At 44.2% G+C, this 20,876-nt stretch overlaps 1 protein-coding gene across 6 annotated transcripts in view; it reads right to left on the bottom strand.

Moving 5' to 3' along the window:
* Nucleotides 1-20,876, bottom strand: part of Pcgf5 (polycomb group ring finger 5) — a 119,672-nt gene that overhangs the window by 47,268 nt on the left and 51,528 nt on the right. Inside the window, exon 1 of one of the 6 annotated variants that reach the window (XM_038326163.1) lies at nt 1,809-1,860. The exons of the other annotated variants lie outside the window; for them this stretch is intronic. The gene's annotated coding sequence lies outside the window, so the exon portion shown is untranslated. Of the gene's footprint in view, nt 1-1,808; nt 1,861-20,876 lie in introns of those variants that run through there. 6 annotated transcript variants of the gene reach the window in all.

The following is a 20,876-nucleotide window of genomic DNA, read 5'->3' as shown; positions in this document are numbered from 1 at the left end:
TCGCGGCACCAAAAGCTACTGAGTCCAGTTAACAACACTCCTCAACAGCACTGCGTTTTTACTGTCTCCTAGGAGCGTCTACCAATGCAAGGCACGAAGACTCAAAACTGAAATCACTGACCCACCTACCAAAACTCTCTCTATGCCTACTTGGCACTCTCCAGCTAGTGAACAGTCAAATCAAGTTGTTGTCCATTCCAAATAGACGCCCTCCGGTCAAGCCACCTTCTATTCTGCTACCAGCTTTCTTCTATCCATCATATTTAGAGCTTCTCAGAAAAAGACAGCGCTTCCTCTTACTAACAGGTAAGTCTGCTTTTTAGCCTGTCCCACAAGAGGTATCCACACTTCTGATTGACGGTACCCTTGCCTTCAACCCTTCAGGTATACTGACACGATCACTCCTCTCCATCATGGGCTCTGTAGGCGTGTAGCTTCCATCCAACATGCCTTTCCTTTCGACAGCTGCATCCTACTTAGCCCGAGATTTCCTCTCCAATGCTGTCCAGCATAATCTCTAAGGCTTTCTTCTCCTGGGTTACACTTTTCTTTCATTTTGATTTACAACTATCATTCATTCATTCATCCATTCATTCATTCATGTTTTCCCCGGGGTTGATTTTCATATGGCCCAGCCAGGCCTAGAACCCAGATGGGATGACCTCGAACTTCTGATCCTCTGGCCTCAATGACTTCAGAGCAGTGGCATTACAGGTGTTTGCCACTCCCAGATTTCGCTGTGAGAGGGAGCAAACTCAGGCAATGTGCATGCTAGGCTACCAACACTTATTCTTTATCTCTACCAGAAAGTGTCAATAGAAACCAGTCACACTTAATAGATATATAACCTAGGGAATGCACTTTCTTTAAGTCTCAAGGGGCTGTTTATTTTGTTGCTTTTAATTGTAAAATAACGCTGAGAGCTCCAGACCTAGAATGGCATTTTACAGTGAGAGTACTCAGTGAGAAACTGAAGACACATTATTTTTTCTTGCAACTTTACGTTACTTAGGTTATTTAAAAAGTTTTGCAAGTTCCTTACAAGAAAGATGCCCTTAGAAGACAACGCCAACGAAGACGCTGATTTCACTAAGTTCATTTTCCAGAAGGGAACTTTTCTCCTATCTTGGCTGTTAGCGCATAAGCAAGGATAAAATAATTGGAAAGGTCTAGAAGGCATCATTCCACCAGCACACACCGTGCACTATGAACGTCCAAGGCAGAGACTCTGAGCGTCCATCCCTTCGGGGAAATGGTGTTAAGGATATGACAGAAGGTGTAATTTAATTAATTGCAATCTCAGGATTCTGGCCTTAGCCCTTCGTGACCTTCAGCAAAGCATTAATATCCTAGCCTGGGTCTTCGCTCCTTCTCTCTACTTGCCCTTACTCCCAGGACTTACTCGTGCGCTCCGCTCGCAGCAAACCTGTGGGAAACGCAGTCCCTCCGGATCCCAAGCTCAGAGCCCTGTCACCCTGACGCCGAAAGGAAGCGAGTGCTTGCGGTGTCGCGCAGGCGGCCCGAGGCAACTTTTCCGCGTCAGGAGGCGCGGGTCCCGGAGGTTCAAGCCCTCCCGCCGCTTAGCAGGTGCTCCGCCAGGGAGCCGGGGCCACTCGCGCCGAGACCGCGGGACGGGACAAGTTGCAGCGGGCCGGCCGGGCCGCCCCCGAGCGCAGAGCCCGAGCCCCGCACGCCCGCCCCGCCCCCGAGCGGCTCGGGCTCCAGCGCCCGGCGCGGCAGGTGTCTGGGACGCCGCGGTCGCCGGCGCAAACTTGGCGCGCGGCCGGGCCACCCCCGCGCGTACCTACCCAGCGGCCGCCGCCGCTCCTCAGCCCGCCGGCGCGCCCGCCTCCGAGCCCGGGAAAGCGAAAGAGAAACAGCGCCCGCCGCGGCCTGTCTGGTCCCCGCGCCCAGTCCGCCCTCCCCCAGCAGGCGGGAGCGCGCGGGCTCCACGGGGCCACTGGGCTCTGGCGCGATAGGGCGCGGCGAGCCTCGGGGCCAAGCCGGTGCCGCCTCCAAGGGCAGCTCCACCCACCTCCAACCGCCTGCGCCGCCCGCCCGCCGGCCACGCCCCGTCCCCACGCCCTTCCTCGTGGGCCCCGCCCCTCCCCGCCGGCTCGCCGGTGCTCCTCCTAGGCGCCTGGGCCACCCTGCTTGCCCTGCCCCCCACCCCTGTCGCTCCTGTGCGACGACACGTAGTTGAGGCCAAATTTTATCTCTGTTCTTCTTATCCTCGCCGCCCATCTCCCGGTTGTTTTCATTATAACAATGACCAGTACGGTTTTTTTTTTTTTTTTTTCCTGGCGGGTTCAAAAGCAACGGTCAGTGTTGAGACTGAGTCACCCCACTAAATTTTCTCCTTGGGGTCAGCGAGATGGCTCAGCCGGTAAAAGCCCTTGCTGCCACGCCTGAACACTTGAGTTCAGTCCCCAGTACTCCACGGATGGAGATGAGAACGGACAGAATGACTCCTGCAAGTTGTCCACTGACCTCCACAAGGGCGATGTGGCGCAAGTGCACCCGCAAACATCCATATAAATAAATATAATTTAAGATATCAAAAAACACTGGATCCGCGGGGGTGTAGTGGAGATGAAGACATACCTTGCTATGAACCTTATTTAGAAATTACTATTTGAACTTGCTGCAATAAGGTGGGTCCAGCAGTCATCCTCGCTGACAAACACAGGTAGACTGGAAATTTGTGTAGGGAGTGAGGTCGGTAAATGCTAAAAATTCATGACTGTTTGCAAGGTTCAAAACGAACACACACACACACACACACACACCCCGCCGCCGCCCCCAGTGCTCTTTCTTAGTGGACTTTGAGATTTCCAAGACACCATTCACTAAAGGAAAAGGAAGATTTCTTGAAAGGCGTCCTGTACTCTTCATGTGATCCTTTTCCACTGCTTTTGCCAAACTCAAATTCCTGCTACTTCAACTGTGCTAAGCCTGAGCTAGAGCCGGTCCTTCACTTCTTAGGCGACTATACTCCAGGACTCCTAGGACCCTAGGCAAACCAAGGTAGCCTTCACTTACCAAACATAAAAGGAGCCCTTTCCAAAGGGCGAACTGCGAAGGTGCCTTCCATCTCACACACCAGAAAGGAAAGAAAAAAGTTGCAATTCCATCACCTCTTTTGTGAAAGCCAGAGCAAAGGTGGCTAAAGAATTCACAGGGAATGCGGAGCATTTGCATTATCCCCCGGAGACAGACAGGCAGCACCTCTAGCTAGAGACAGTTCTGGAGATGGCCAGAGGAGCAAACCAACAAAGCCAGGCACACAGGCGTCCAGAGACACGTCTCAAACTTAAAATGCACCAAGTAGAACAAGAAACTTTAGAAACCATCCACGTTATAACTAAACTTAGATAAACTGGATGAAAGTAAAACAAACTCAGTTGAATACTGCCACCGAAAGAACACATCTTCTGAGAAAGCTTTAAGTGATTTCTTTATAATCTTCTTAAAGAACCTTTTGCAAAACTATGACTCTAGGATGGGATGACTTCCACGAGACACAGCAATTACAGTAAGCAAAAGAGAAAACAAGCCATTTTAAGTGACTATAGGCTTCATGTCTTTCAGATGGAACATATCCAAATGGGAAAAGCCAACTTATTTCCAATCTATTTAAAATATGCACTGGAAGATTCTACTAAAATATTACATGGAAGACCCTGTTGGCACACTAAAGCATATACAAATTGGCCCAATACTGTTGCAGCTTGTGTCTGAAATTATTTTAAATGTCTTTTTCCCCCCCAGGAGTTAACAGTCTGTGAAACTCCAAGGGAAATGCAATTGGTGATCAATAAAATATCTACCCAATATTTTCAGAAATGATCTTGATCATGGATTCAAGCAGAGAGGGAGGGCCCATCTTTATGTCGCTGGCAGTCCCTGGAGATGGACACAGCAGCGAGCATGACGGTGGGGCTGAGAGATGGGATGGGGGAGGGTGTCTCAGTCATTGTTATACTGCCGTGAAGAGAAACCAGGACAGGAGCAACACAGGGGAAAGAATTTAACTAGGGGTCTGCTTAACGACTCAGAGACTTAGCCCATCATCATCATGGCGAGCAGCATGGTGGCAGGGAGCATGGTGGCAGGCAGGTGGGGTGCTGTAGTCATAGCTAAGAGCTATATCCTGACCCCTGTAGGCCAAGTGAGAGAATGGGCCTGGCAAGTGTTTTTGAAACCTCGTCTCCAGTAAGGTAAATTCCAGTAAGGTACTTCCTCCAGCCCTCCAGCAGCAAGGGCCACATCACTTAATCTTTCTAATCCTTCTCAAATACTGCTACTCCAAATAGATGATCCATGGAGGTCATCCTGAGTCAAACCACCACTTTGTGATTTATTCTCTCTTCTTAGCAACCACCTTGATTCTCTAACCCCAAAACAGAATAAAGAAACACACACACACACAAACACACACACACACACACACGCACGCACGCACGCACCAATCTGCCCTCCATACCCAAACACTAGAGCAATGTTAGGAAAGAGTATCATTCAAGCTGAGTGTACATTCCAACTTCTGACTTCATTTTACCGACACAAGACCAGCGCCAGAGAAAGAGCAAATCCATAATCGCAGTTGATTTGGGTTGTGCCAAGTCCAAAAAAAAAAAAGTCAGTTCAGTTTTATTCACACCCTTTAGAAATTCCCAAGTACAAGAAGTTATGGGATATATAGTAAGCAGAATAACTTAGAAACAACCCCAAAATGTGGGAGGGGAAAGCAAGTAATGGCAGCTATTTTCACTACTAATTAGTAAGTCGATATCAGCTGGTTTTAGTGGTATAACTTTTTTGAAAATTAGGGTGATATATTCCCCTGAGAATTAAATGAATTAGATGATGGCCCGCTGCAGGATATTTGATTGCACTGTGAAACCCCAACACTGTGTTAACAAAATTAACCTTGGAGTAGGGGACGGAGCCAGCAACTAGTTGACAGGAATTAGCCGCAGAGAACATGGAGGAGCAGGGCTATGAATAGAGAGACACACAGGAAAGGAGTAGGGAGGGACATGGAGGTTCAAAGGCCCTTTCGGTTTGATGTAGAAGGAGAGAAGCTTTCTTGCTGGGTCTCCAGCCAAAAACGAAGGTCAGCTGGTTGCTTCTCAGCCTTTCTGAGTTAACAGGTTTTCACCCCAATATCTGACTTCTGAGTCTTTATTCATAAATAGAATAACTTAGATAAAAACAAAAAGCCTTTTCATTTAAAAATTATTTTTGTACCTCAATATAGTCTTTTTAACAGGTATCTTTAATATATAAGCCACCTTCTGTAATCTAAATGTCTTTCTATAAAGAATGTGGAAAATATTAAAATTTAATGGACGCATTCTATTGGACCCAAGTGCCTTTGTGTTATGACCATAAATATTATAGCTCAAAACCATTGACTGCCTAAAATTGGTAATGGAGAGTGCGGGGGGGGGGGTGCTGAATGAAGGCATAGTCAGTCACTTCCTTTTCTCACCGTGCCAGTTTCCACGGCTGCCAAGGACTCTCTGCCCCGTCTCTCGAATCCCTACCCCTGCCTGTCCAGGTCACTACCATCTTCCCTTCATCCACCAGACTATGAATCAGTGTCCTTACAGAGCTGCTACCCTGTGGCCCTCAGCAGAGCCACAGGACTCCTAACGACAATGTGCCACATCCTGCCCCCACCTTTAAAAAAAAAAGCCTCAAGTTATTAAGCAAACTCCAAAACACTTGTTGATAAGGCCAACCCAGATTCCTGTCACCTCCACAGCCCCTCTTGACTTCCAGGATCCAAGCCTCAATGAAACTCTTTGACTTCTGGATAGCTAAATGGTTTTCTTACAATGTGGTACTCTAATCCCTTCGCTCCATCCTGCCCGTTAAGTCTGAACAATCCTTTGTGCTTTTTAGTCTCCACTTATTCCACAGGGTATCTCCTGGAAATATCCAAAGCTCTGAGGAGCCTTCTCTACAGACACAGACAACACATACATTTACATGGCAACCCATTTTCTTTGCATGTGTCTGTGGTGTGCACATTTTTAACCTGTGTGGGTACAGGTGTAGAAGTATGTGCATGCATGTGGAGGCCCAAAGCTGACACTAGGTATGTTCCTTGATCACTTGCCACCATATTCATTGAGCTGTATTTCGGAAGGAATTTAGAGATTGCTGATACAATGGATGGATCATCTGTCTGTCTTTGTCTCCTAAGCATCAGCATTACAGGTGAGAACTACCCAGGATGTATGCAGACACAGGATCTGAACTCTGATCCTCATGCCTGTCTTGGCATGTGCTTTACCTGCCAGGTCATCGCCTCAGCCCCAAATACCACATTCTTATTCTTTCAAATCACCTATCCTTCTGACTCGAATTGTCCAATTTATTTAGTAGTCTAAACTAGAAGATGAGCCCAGTGTTATTTGCCCTGGACTGTCCAACCCCGGTGCAGGTGACAGCAATCAGCACTCAAAGAAATATTTATTAAACTCAGAACGAAACAAACAACAACCAAAACCCAAATAGTTACATTTGAGGATGGAGCCTCTACTTTATGTTTTTATTTTTTTATTTCTTCTAGGGCGAATCTTAACAGAGTATGATAAAGGTATAACCCCTGACTTCTAGGACAGTTAATTAAAATCACACCAGGGAGTGAAGACTTAGCCACAAGACCGAGTTATATAGAAATACACCAGATTTGTTAACAGTGTTAAACAGAACATGACCAAATGGTAAGAATGCCAGGGGAAAAGAGCCGCATTATGCAGGGGTCAAGAGATCAGTCTCGTGTGCCCACCCTGCCTGTGAGAACGGCCGGCAAGGCACAGTCCCAAAGGCTAGGATCGGAGGAACAAATGGAAAAGTCAGAAAGGAGGAGAAACTACAAACAGTACACTACAAACAAGCAGAGAAATGCCAGAGACAAGACTTGAGAACCAGTCCCAAACAGTAAACACGTTTTCTTTTTTGTTGTGTGTACCTGGGTATGTATGTGAGTGTGCGTTCACACTGGCATCATGCTCCTCAATCCCTCTTTCTGAAACAGCGACTCTCACTGTACCTGAATCACGCCAATTGGCTACACTAGCTCGTCAGTGAGCTCTGGGGATCCACCCTTCTCTGTCCTCCCTGCCCTAACAAAACCTGGCTTTTACATGGGTGATGGTGCCCCAATTCAGTCCTCATGCTTGCTCTTCAGCTACATTAGCCACGCAGCCAGCTCCCTGGCCCAGTGTACTAGGCTCAGATGAACAGTCAACATTTTCTTCTCTTTGCAAAGTGTGTATGTGTGTGTGAGTGTGTGTGTGTGGAGGGGGGTGGGCAAACCTATTTTTCTTTACTCTCGTGTTAATGGCTGGATAGTGCAAGTTCCAATAATTCCCAAAGACTAAAGAACAGAACTGAGGGGCTGGAGAGATGGTTCAGCGGAGAAGAGCACTGGTTGTTCTTCCAGGAGACCTGGGTTCAGTTCCCAGCTTGGATTCCGACGAGTGGCTCGCGACTGTCTGTAAGTTTAGTCTAGGGGATCCTATACCCTCTTCTAGCACTCACAGCATGCACGTATGTGGGGCACGGGTATACATGCAGGCAAAACACACCAAGAAGAGAATTTAAATAGTTTCAAACTGTAAGGGAAACTGAGTTTCTCCAATCATCAGGGCTGTGACATTTGAAATCATCTTCACGAAACAGCAGGAGGTTAAAGTCCTGGGGCTATAAATGGGCAGGAGATTTGAAGACAGACACTAAGAATAATCCCCCGGATCTCCAGGCAGAGTATTCGAAGTGAGGAGACACAGTGAAACTCCAGTGACACAGAGAACCAAAGACCTAGGGGAAGTTCCAGGAAAAGTTTTGATTTCTATCGGTAGCTGGGGGTTAGAATTAAAGAACAGATTAGTGGCAAGAGACCAGTTTTGTTCTCATTTATTTTTTATTTTAAAAGTTTCTACTTAGCACACACACTGCCCTATGCGAGCAGCTGTGCTGTGGTGAGTCTTCACTCACCTCAACCGGAAGTGACCTCCACAGCGCGGAGGTCAAAGGACACATTTTAGAAGTCGCTTCCCTCCTTTCACCATAGGCTCTGGGATCGAACTCAGGCCATCGGGCTCGCGTGACAAGCACTTTTTCCTGATGAGCCAGCTTGCTGGCTTGAGAACCTGTATTTTGGTAGGCAGGGTAAGTCAGTTCCATCAGCTTGGTGTTCTTTCTACGAAAATGGAGATTATTTCTCCCTTTGGTGAAGGGAAGCATTTGGTATCAAATTCAGGGCCTTATTCTGCTAGGTAAGGGCTCTGACCTATGAGCGATAGATAACCCCAGCAGAACACCGAGGCGATTTCATCATCTTGTCCAGGGCATGACAGAAGGAGAAAGAATGCTGCTGGCTAGGAGACACTCCTTCCTCTATCTCTGAATCACATTCAAGTTTTAAAACTAAGATGGGGAATTGTAAACATTTCATTAGGAAACTAGTGTCCATAAAGGTTCTAATAACTAGGTCAACATTAAGAATTTACTTCTCTCTAATGAGGGACTAACAGAATTCTCCCCACCCCAATAAGATACAGATTCTCCATCCAGGGGTCAGAGTTAATGAGCCCTCACTTGAGCTCTATCTGGTGTTCCCAGAACTGCCAGGATTAGCAGACTCCTAAGTCCAAAGGAAGAAAGGCCCAAGGAGGAGACCGGGCTTCAGGGAGGAGTCCACAGTGAGCAGTGGACGGGCAGGTGAAGCAGTGCTAGTGAGCAGGAAAGCAGCCAGCGGGAGGAAGAGGTGTACAGCAGGAAAGGAGAGGGCAAGGCGCCAAGAGGGGAAGTTCTTCTCTCTCATTCATAATTCCATCTTGGACCTTGAAGCTCAGACAGCGGGAAGGAGGAAGGAAAAAAAAAATCACTCTTAAAAAACAAGAGGTAAAAAATTAGTTTATCTGTTGTTTTCTGGTATTCAAGAAGTTAATAATTGACTCAGTACAGATCTCTCTCTCTCTCTCTCCCTCTCCCTCTCTCTCCCTAGGTTTGTGGAAAGCCAGAGATGGGGTCTGTTTGAAAGCAGGGAGACATGAGCTAAAATATTGGATGAAAACTTGTGACTCTCGAATTTCAAAATCATGAACCTCTGAAGCCACGGAAACTTCCCCCTTATAGTTCAAGAGGAGATAAAGAGCATCTCCTTGGGATGTGACCTCTGCTGGGGAGAACTGCCTTAGCCAACTAGAGAAAGTCTTTCCGGTTAAAAAACCTGTAGCGTCTTCTCAATAAAAAGCCAGGGGGAAAGTCCCAGTTACCTTAAATAAGGCAGCTTATGGAAATACAAACTGGCTCCCTGGGCATACAGTGAACGAGGGCAGAGCATCTGCTACCACTGCCAGTTCTTAAAACACAACAGAGTCTTATTAAATGTTTGCGGAATGGATCCACGAACAAACATACAAACAGGGAAAGAAATGGCCTCCACCTTTGCAGAACTGCTTATATTCAAAGCATGATATAGTCATGCCTGGGTTTATATTCCAGACCAAACATCTATCCATGCCTCAGCTTTCTCATCACGTAAATGGCCCTAATAGAAAGAAGTGCACATCACATAGGAGTTAAATGACTTTTGTGGATCATGCCACGGATACACTGATTACATAGTCAACAGACACATTCTGAATTAACTTGTAATTCCTACACCTGTACTGTTTCCTTCTATGGAGATACACCAATAATGGAACATTTGGACCCAATTTAAGTCCCTGGTTCCAAACAAATCCATAGGACAAATTTCTTCATACAGTTTGCTTGCGTTTAATATACAGCAGGAAGTGAAGCTAGTTAACCAAATCACCTGCAATAGGTCTGCTTTCCACACTCCGGGAAAGTTAAGACTGCTATTTATGAGGCAAATGAGTAAAATAAGTCTTGGTTAAACTGGCTATCCCAAGGTGAAACTGAGAAATGGGTGTGCGCGCACACATGCGTACTTTCATACATATTCAAAACTCTATTTCCCTGCCTGGAAACATCTTAGGGAGGCAGAACTGGCTGAAACATGATATATTTAGAAAAACCTAGCTGTATCAATTATATTATTCTCTGGAAAATGTTTATGCAAGCAGGAAAAGAATGGTCAACAAGGAACAAAGAAAAGGGGAAACATGAAGGAAGACTGGCCGAGTGTCATCTGTACTGCAACAGGGCTAGGATACGCCGAGCTCGGGCAAGCACTGAGCTAGCCGTCAGGGCAGAAGGTTTCGATGCCTCCAAGGAGCTGTCATGCTTCCTCTCCAACTCTGATTCCAGCTCCAGAGGCCCTCTGAGCACTTCTTTCTCTTCCTTTTACTTCTCAAGATATGAAGTAAACTTTTTGACCTACATAGTATTCTTCTTCCTATGTCTGATGTTATGCTCTCTTGAAAATTTATACGCAATAAAGGAAACTCAGATGGCCGAGAAACACTTAAAAGAGATGCTCAACATTTTCTCAGCCACCAGGAAATGCAAATCATATCCTTCTCACACCTGTCAGAATGGCTAATATCAATAGCACAAGCAACAGCTCGTGTTGACAAGGATGTAGAGCAAGCGAACACTCCTCCATGGGTGGTGGGAATGCAGACTTGTACAGGCACCATGGAGATCAGTATGGTAGTTCCTTAGAAAGATGAGACTCGACCTCAAGATCCAGCTCACCACTCTTGGGCATACAACCCAAGGATGCTTCATCCTACAACAGAGACACTGGCTCAACCACGTTCATTGCTACTTTATTCATAATAGCCAGAAATTGGAAGCAACCTAGATTCCCTCAACAGAAGAATAGATAACTAAAATGTGATATAGTTACACAATGGACTACTGCCCAGCTATTAAAAATGACAACACAAAACTTATACATAAATGAATGGAACTAGAAAAAAATCATCCTGAGGTAATCCAGATCAAGAAAGACAAATATGGTATGTATTCACTTAACATGTGGACACTGCCTGTTAAATCAATGATAATCAAGCTACAATCCACAGAATCACAGGTTATATATAGAGTAAGGGTCTAGGGGTGACAGATAGGTCTCATTAAGAAAGGGAAACAAAATAGTTATGGATGGTTCAGGGGGGCTGGAATGGAGTGGAGGGGAGAGGGTAATGCGGGCCATATAGAGGGAGACAGCGAAAATAAGGGCCATTTGAAGGGTAGTATGGAAAGCTAATACGGTAGAAGCCTCCTAAAATATATACATGATGGAGGAATGTCTATATGTTACTTTCAATATTAATAAAGAAACTGCCTTGGCCCTTTAAGAGAACAGAAAATTAGGTAGGCGGAGTAGACAGAACAGAATGCTGGGTAGCAGGCAGTGGGGAGATGCTTCAGGCAGTCGCCATATGCAGTCGCCATGCTTCTCCTCTCTGAGACGGACGCAGGTTAAGATCTCTCCTGGTAAGCCACCCCTCTTGATGCTATATAAATTACTAAATATGGGTAATGATATGAGGATCAACCAATAAGAAGCTACAGATAACGGGCCAGGGGCCAGGCAGTATTTAAATGAATACAGTTTCCGTGTAATTGTTTCGGGTGTAAAGCTAGCGGGCGGCCGGGTGGCGGGAAGCAGCCCCGCTGCTCCTTCAACATATACATATGTGAAAGTGATCAAATGACATCGCCAAACAGTGGAGGAGACAGAGCCCCAACTGGCTGTCTCTTGCCAGCAAACAAAGCTTCCATTATTGTGACTGGTTACACCAAATAGAGTTGCCGGCCAAAGCAGGCCCACAGGAATCCCCAAACAACCCAGGTCAAGATGGCAGGTTGCTCCCTACAAAGTTCCACAAGGTCCTATTGCTGAAGACAATACATACACAACTCACTGACCATGGAGAAGTTGAGCAGGTACCTACCAAGAGCCTTCATCCCTTTGTGCTAGCGTCTTTAGCACAGGAAGGTACTGTGTATGCTACCAAAATAAGTAAGTAGGTGGATGGATGGATGGATGGAATCTCCAAGCCAGCCACAGGCCCTTTGTTCTACACAATGGTGTCCTGCCTGCAAGATATGCTTAGGGTAATGGTGACACAAAGCTTGTGGGAGTAAACAACCAATATCTGATTTAAGGCCCACTCCAAGAGATGAAACCCATACCTGACAAGTTTGACCAAGAACCAGAGATTAGGTAGCCCAGGGACCTAGGCTAAAACCAAGTATTACTGGTATAAAACAACAACAAAAATAACCCTAGCAATAAAATGACTCATAATGATATTCTGCTGTACCCATAGATCATTGCCTTGCTCAACCATCATCAGAGAAGCTGCCTCCTGCAGCAGATGGGAATGAATACAGAGACCCAAAGTCAGACCCTGTGCTGAGAGTAAATCACCTTGGAACACCCAGCCCTAAATGGAATGTCTTCCCTCAAATCCCTTCCCTCAGGGCTCAGGGAACTCTGAGGAACAGAAGTCAGAAAGAATGTAAGAGTCAGTCAGAGGGAATGGCGGACAGCAAGCAAACAAGGCCCTATAAACAAACCATCATGATAAAAGCTCATCTGAGCTCACCGAGTGAGGCAGCATACACAAGGTCTGCCCGGTTCTGTGCCAGGTCCTCTGCTTCCAGTTTACCGTTTCTATGGGATTCCTTAGTATGCGAATGAGCGGGTCTCGGATTCTCATGTCCTTTCTTGGACTCTTTTCTTTCTGTTTGTCTGGTCCAACTCTGATGTGCTAGTTTTCATGTTATCTTGTAGTTTACTGTTATCCCTTAGAAGCCTGCTTGTTTTCTAATGGGAGACAGAAAGGGAGTGGATCTGGAGGGTAGGGAGGGTAGGGAGGAACTGGGAGGAACAGAGGGAGGGAAAACTAATCAGGATATTATATGAGAAAAACATCTATTTTCAATAAAAGGAAAAAATAAAAACAAAACAGGTAAAATTACCAACCAATTGTAAGTTCCACCAGCCAGTCATTCCCAAACCCTAGATTTATAAAATTCTTTTGGTTTTGGGATAATCACTAAGGATCCTTCCAGATCTTCAAATTACATGTGTGTGCAATTTGAAAATATTACCCTGAGGAGGGGATACAGTAAGCACTGTACTGTGCCTGTGCTCGTATGTTCACATGTGCATGCAGGTGTGTACACGTGTGGAGACCAGAGATCAGTGTCAGGATCCCTCCTCAGCGGCCTTATTCCATCTTATAGTTTGACACAAGGCTCTCACTGAACCTGGTGCTCATCACTCTGTCCGGGATTCTAGTTTACTTCCTAACACTGCAGCACTCTGACCAAAAGCAGCATGGGAAGGAAATGGTTTATTGGGCTCAATATTCCCAGTCACAGCCCATCACAGAGAGGAAATCAGGGCAGGAAGTGGAGCAGAGGCCATGGAGGAACACTGCTTACTGGTTTGCCCCTACCAGCTTGTTCCATTTGCTTGTTTATACTCCCCAGCACCGCGTGCCCAAGAATGGCCTCTTACAGTGGGCTGGATGCTTCTGCATCAATCAATCATCAATCAATCAATCAATCAATCAATCAATCACGAAACTGCCCCACAGGCTTAGCTATGGGCCAGTCAGATGGGGACATTTTCTCAGTTGAGAGTTTCTCTTCTCAAATAACTCTAGATTTTGTCAAGTTAACGAAACAAAGCAAAACAAACATCCCACAACAAAACTAATGAGTATAAGGGATAGTGAGCTCTGGGGATCCACCTTTCTCTGCTTCCCCAGTGCTGGGGTCAGGTGCATGCTAGTGTCCAGCTTTTGATGTGCGTGCTGGGCTCCAAACTTTGATCCTCATGCCTGCAAGACAACAACTTTGCCAACTGAGCCATCTTCCCAGCTCCCACCGTGCTCATTTCAGGTTTTGAGGACCACAGGAGTTTCTAAGATAACTATTCAACTTGTGTTCCAATAAAACTTTATGTTTAAAAAAAGGCAGCAAACCAGATGCAACCCTTGAGCAGCAGCCCATCAATGCCTGATCGGAAACAGTTTCTGTGGACATACAGAACTGGTTGCCACTTAAAAGTTTCTGACAATTCTGAAAAATTATTCATGACAATTTCAATTTAGAACACTGTGGTACAATGTCTATCATTGTATGAATTCTTATTTCCAGGCAATGGATAAAATGCACTGTTTCCCAAACGATCTCATCATCACCGTCACCACCCAACAGTCCAGGGCATTAGACACTATTGTTTTATTCTGCTCTGCAACAATCTGGACTTTCTCCTGCGACATACGAAGTCTTTCAAGAGAGTAACAACAAATGCTAAACAAAAACATTCTGTTCGTTTTGTCAAGGACCTTAGCCTCACACCTCTCATTTCAAAATATCCAGAAACCCCAGTGATGTTTAAAGGATACGTTCTCCCATTCTGTCTGGGATTCTGACCTAAGAGAAAGTAGGAGGCTATCTATTGCAAGCTGGTCCGGCCTCAGCAAGTCATGCTGGCATGCCTTTTGAGGTAGCTTCAGCCTCACCCTAGCGAGCTCCAGAAGCCATACCCTGGAGGCCAAGGTGGGGAGAGCCCACCTTCTCATTACCTCTGAAAGTCAGCAGCTGCAACCAGGCAGGGTAATCTGAAGATAAGGACAGCGCAGCTGTGGAAGTTGATCCGCCTCGATTAGCTGGGGTGGAGGAGGCATGCTCTCCCTTCTAGGACTCTCAAAAGACTTCAGCTGGAGACAGATCCAACACTCTCTGCTCCAAGCTTTCCACCATGGCTATAATACGCAACTTTGAGGTACTCTGCACACGAGCCACCAAGATGAAGGGCCATTTATTATCTCCATTATTGGTGAGTTCTAAGAGGTTTAAACAGCAAAACATTTCAATACTGACGTTTTAATTTACTACATTAAGAAAGATGCTCCCAGATTCAAAGAGAAGTAAACTCACATTCTCTATCCACTTAGCTTTCCGAAGGCAAGTGTTAAGAGCTGTGGCTCCCGAGTTGCATCTACAATGATATGTTACATCCTCAAATGCTAGGCAGATGTGGGGTACCACAAGTTCACTGGGACTTGTGAACTCTATGCTGGACAATCATTTCCATCAGAGTCTCCTTAATTCTTTGATCCTTTCTACAGAGGAGGTCTCAAGTTTCAGTGAAGCATTCATTTCTACTAGAAGGAAACTTTCTGGAATCAAAAACGGATATGGAAGAACAGACACGAGGTCCGCAGATCTGTTGAGTCAGTTCACATTAGAAACGTCCAACAACAGACTCATCAGTAACGAGCCAAGTAAGCAGAATTTAGCTTTTAAGAGTTGACTCTGTAATCCCCACACTTCGCAGTTATATAAACATTTCGTGTCTTTCTTTTTGGTTTACTAACCTCGTAACTTTAATATTGCCACACCAACTGTTAAACACTGTCTGTCAAGTATTTCACAGATTTATTCCAAAGGCCAGTTGTGCGGAACTGTGTGATCTCCAAAAGAAATGTCAAAGCCTTTGAGTCTGATGAATTTAACTTTCTTTAGAAATAAGTTCTTTTAAAACTGGAACCAAGTTACAGTGAGCTCGGCTCACTACACAAAGCTAGCACCTTCTAAGAGGGGAGGGGACCAATGAAGAGCTATAACCACGCCAGGGGTGCATCCACCAACTGGAGGGGCGACACCCAGCTGCCTTGGAGCTAGAAAAAGCTTAAGGAAACTGATTCAATTTAGAACCAGGGTTATATGAACTGGGAGAGATCTGTCCAGTTACATACAAAACCGAGCACTGAGGACCCTGTAGGATGGGCTGGCATTGCGACTGGTGTGACTCACAGGCAACCACAGTAAGAGTAGAGAAGCACAAGGGTGAGCTGACTGGCCAGAGGGCTAAGGGCTGCAGACTCATGCATCCCACAGCTGGAGAAGAAAAAACGGAGGCCATGGATCCAGAGGGGCTTAACTGAGGTTAGCAGGAACGAAGCACAGCGACTCTGCTCATATTAGTGACTAGAAACCAGAAAGAATGCCGTAAAATCAAATTATAGTACAGTTAATTCCGGATAGCCTTTTGGATTAATTCATATCAATCAGATATTTCTATCTGGCATGGAACTGATTTGCACTAAGAGAGCCAAATAGTTGCTGTGATTGCTTCATTTTTTACACATATTTATTTATACATGCATAGTATAAAGACAACACCTTAAAAACATGTATTTTCTCAAGCATTAAAAAGACTTTTTTTTCTATTCTTGGTTTTTTGAGACAAGATTTTACTATGTTGCCCAAGGTGAGAGCAAGCTCACTATACAGCCCAGGTTGGCCTCAAATTGGCAATCCTCCTGCCTTAGCCTCCAAAAAGCTGACATTATAGCTACCCACCATCAACGACCACATTTTTAACTGGCTCATCATTTTACATTATCTAGCACAGAAATATCAAGATGAGCATCTTTTCTGGTATCAGAAAATGAGTGGCACAGTTGGAAGCCCATAACAGAAGCACTTGAACTTGTGAGTCTTGACACCTGAAAACACTTATGTTGTATCTAAGGAGATTTCTTTGACAGATATAGAATCTAATATTCAGAATAATTTACCATTTCCATGCTTGCTCTAAAGTTTTTTTTTTTTTTAAATTATGTGCATGGGTGTTTTGCCTGCATGTATGTCTGTACCGCGTGTGTGACTGGTGCCCACGGAGGCTAGAAGAGGGTGTTAGATCCCTTGGAACAGGAGTTACAGACATGTAACAAAAAACTGGATCCCTTGGAAGAGCAGTCAGTGCTCTTAACCACTGAAACATCTCTCCAGCCCCCTTTAAATAATTTTTAACTCCCTAGTATTAATTTTTGCTACTTTCTGTTTTTATGGTCATTGGTGAAACATTTTAAGTATATTTCTTTGTGTCCGTCTGTATGTTTCTGTGTGCATGTCAATAGGTGTGCATGCTTTTGGAGGCCGGAGGTCACTACTGAGTATCTCTGCTCCCTCTCCACCTTATCTTTAGATACAGGGTCTCAAGGAGCCTGGCGCTTATCTATTGAGTAGACTGGCTGGCTGGAGCTCGGAGACCTTCCTGTTTCTATTTCCCTACCCCCAACAGCAGCAGGGCTTCAGGTAGCTGTGAGCACTGGCACGTTTTTTCCTTGCTGGGAATCTGCCCGCAGGCCCCCATGCTTGTGTGGCAAGGGCTTTAGTGACCCAGCCCTTCCCCAGCACCATCAGGCGTATTTCTGTATCTTGTATAGTTTGGTGCTGTTGCTGCTAAAGCAGCTTATTTTCTACCCTCTGAATGGGACGGGAGATTAAACCTTTGAGTGTAGGCTGCTCAGGAAGACCCTCCACATAAACCAGAGATGTGATCCAAGCTAACAGATACAAACAACAGAGACATAGAAAAGCAAGGCAGCGGGAGTTCTCCAGGGTATTCTAACGCCTCAACTACTAAACTCAACCGTACTGGAGTACTGGACTGCTGGGTAGAACACGGCCAGTTTACATTAAAATGACTGGCGAGGTGAAAAGGAACACAGACGGATGGATGGATTCGATCTAGGACACGTAGAGGAAAGGCAACAACACACAGGAGAAAGCCAGCGAAATGGATAACAAAACATAAAAAAGTTCCAAACAGGGAGGACAAAAGCAGCAGAGAACGTGGGATTCTGAAACGAATTTGAAATGTTACAAATAAAAGCTCAAAGAATCAAATAAAAAAAAAAAACAATGAAAAACATTACCAATAGACTCAAACTCAAACAAGCAAAAGGAAGACTATCAGGGATGCGTATACTACATTCAAGCACTAATAATGATAAAAATAAATGAGCACGACCACACTGTGTAAGAACTCTGGAATATAAGCAAAAGGCCAGACTTAAAAATGTTTAGGTTAGAGCTATAATAAAGCCTAAAGACTTGGAGACTCTATTCCACAAAACTATTGTTAGTATCTGCCTCCCTCTCCTCTTCCAACAGGCCTCCAAAGTGAGCCTTGTCGCATGGCATGACTTCTCTTTATGGTGTTTTTAAATAAATACAGTAAAACGTTTCCAAAATGTAGGAAAAGAAATGGATGTCCAAGCAGAAGAGGCGTACAGAACTCCAAAGACTTCAAAACAGAACCTTGCCATGACACATTATATTCAAGACACTAAGAGTACACAGCAGCCAGGTGTGGTGGTACACACCTTTACTCTCAGTGCCCGAGGTAAGCAGAAGCAGGATAATCTCTTTGAGTTCAAGGTCATCTTGATCAAACAGTGAGCTCCAGGTCAGCCAGGACTTCTTAGTGAGGCCCTTTCTCAATTAAAAAACACAAAAACAAACAAACAAACAAACAAAACCCACCTCTTTTAAAAAAGCAGATACATCAGAGAAACACCAGACCTCACGACAGAAACCCAGGGACCAGAAACAAATGGAGCAAAGCATTTCAAGTATGAAAACAAATGTCTGCCAACCAGATCTACCAGATCCAGCAAAGCTCTTTTAAAATTGTGAAGAAATAATATTCCAAGAAAAGCACAAACCAAGGCAGTGCACGATCACCAAAACATCCTGAAGAAGATATTTAAAGGAATACTATAACCAAATAAGAGAATACAGGAAATAGTAAATTCCTAAGAGAAGAAGATGAACAAAGTCCTAGAGGGAATCTGTCATGCCCAATACAGAAAATCCCTGATACTAATACAGGAGGAAACAATAACCAATCAATAAGAAAACCAATAAAATCACAAGAGTTAGTAAACACCTCCTAATAATAACTTTAATCATTAATACCCTCATATCATTAATAAAGAGGGGCAAACTGGCTGATTAGATTAAAATGAGAGAGGGGCATGGTGGCACATGCTGTTAATCTCAGTACCATGGAGGAACAGGCAGGTGAATTTCTGTGATTTTCAGACCTGGTCTACATAATGAGTTTCAGGACAGCCAGAGTTCCACAACAGAAAGATCATCTCAAAAAGACAAAAACAAACAAGCAAAAAACTAGCTCTACTCGGTAGTGGTGGCACCGTCTTTAATCCCAGCACTCAGGAGGCCTAGACAGGTGGATTTTTTGTGAGTTCAAGCTTAGCCTGGTCTACAGAGGAGTTCCAGGACAACCAGGGTTTACACAAAGAAAAACCAAAACCAACCAAACAATAAAAACCCAAACAAAACAATATAGTGATATTTCATTTGTAAAGCTGGCCTGAAGGTCAGAAAAGCAAAACAGTGGCTCTTTTAATTCATATCGGATGCCAAGTGCAGCGCAAATAATAAAAACCCAAACATGGATATTAGGCTTCAATTGAAGGTCTGAAAAGTAAAGCTGCCAGCCACTGGCTCTTCTACCTCAAACCAAAATGGGTGCGATTCAGGCAAGCTTTATTTATTAAATTACAAATGAAATATCACTACAAAACAACAAAAAACTAGATCCAACTTTCTATTGTCTCTAAGAAACAGGTCTAACTAGTAAAGACATCCATAGACTCAGTCAAAGGATGAATCCACTCATCAAGTGAACGGAAGGCCCACCCCATAATCTAAGCTATTCTGATACCCAATAAGGTAGATGTCCAACAAAAGTTTGGCAGAAGATATAAATAACAAAACATAAAATATGTACGACATATTAATAAATGAAAATCATCAAGAAGATATAGCAATTATACACACACACACACACACACCTAACTTTAAAACTCCCAATTTTATAAAACAAACATTAATATACATAAAAGGTGAAACAGGTCCTGATACCATAATAGTGAGTGATTTTTCAATAACTTACTCCCATCTTTAGATAGGCTATCAAAACTGAAAATCAACACAGAAACAACTCAGCTGAACTACAACCAGATCAATGTACTTAATAGGTAGCTACAGAATATTCCACCTACCGGATAAAGACTATGCTTCCTTCTCAGAGTCCACAGAACCTTCTTGTAATAAATTATACTCTAGTCCACAAATCAAGATTACCAAATAAAAATTAATTTCTTTTATCTTCTAAGATCACAGTGGAATAAAACTAAAAATAAACAGCAGGAGAAATTACAAACAAACTAAGGAGACAGAACAACATACTTTTTTTTTTTTATTTTGGTTTTCAGAGACAGGGTTTTCTCTGTGTAACAGCTCTGGCTGCTCTGGAACTCATTCTGTAGACCAGGCTGGCCTCGAACTCACTGAGATCTGCCTGCCTCGCCTCCCAAAGTGCTGGGATTAAAGGCGTGTACCACCACCGCCCAGCAACAACTTACTCTTGAGTTACCAGTGGGAAACTGAAAATTAAGAGAAAGAGTTAAGATAATTCCTACTATCAAATCAAAGTTAATATGGAACCTACAAAAATCTGACAAAAACTAAGAAAGTTTATGTTGATGTGCTTACATTTAAAATAAAAACTCACAATGGTCTCAAAGGAAACAGTATAATGAAGTGCCCCAAGGATGTAGAAAAATAAGAACTCAACAACCCTCAGAGCAGCAGACAACCCAGAATAACACAGATCAGGGCAGACACTGAGAGTACCAAGACACAGGATCAAAGAATTAATTCTTTGAAAAAACAAACATGAATAACAAACCTTTAACTACACTAGCCAAAAAATAAACAGACCCAAATTCATTACATGAAAGAAGAAAAGGTACACGCCTTTAACCCCAGCACTCTGGAGGCAGAGGCGGGTGGATCTCTGTGAGTTTGAGGCCAGCCTGGTCTACAAGATCTACTTCCAGGATAGGCTCCAAAGCTATGGAAAAACCCTGTCTTGAAAAAAAAAGATGAAAATGAGAGTATTATAACAAATTCCAACAAAAAAAACCCAGGTAATCTTGAGGAAATATTTTAACAATTTATACCTCCAAAACCCTGGAAATTGTAGAAATTTTCTAAAAATAGATAAATTCCTAGCCATATATGAC

The sequence above is a fragment of the Arvicola amphibius genome, chromosome 1 (genome assembly GCF_903992535.2).
Source record: "Arvicola amphibius chromosome 1, mArvAmp1.2, whole genome shotgun sequence".
Classification (NCBI taxonomy): Eukaryota; Metazoa; Chordata; class Mammalia; order Rodentia; family Cricetidae; genus Arvicola; species Arvicola amphibius.
Note: the sequence above shows the minus strand (reverse complement) of the source record. Positions and strands in the feature narration are given on the sequence as shown.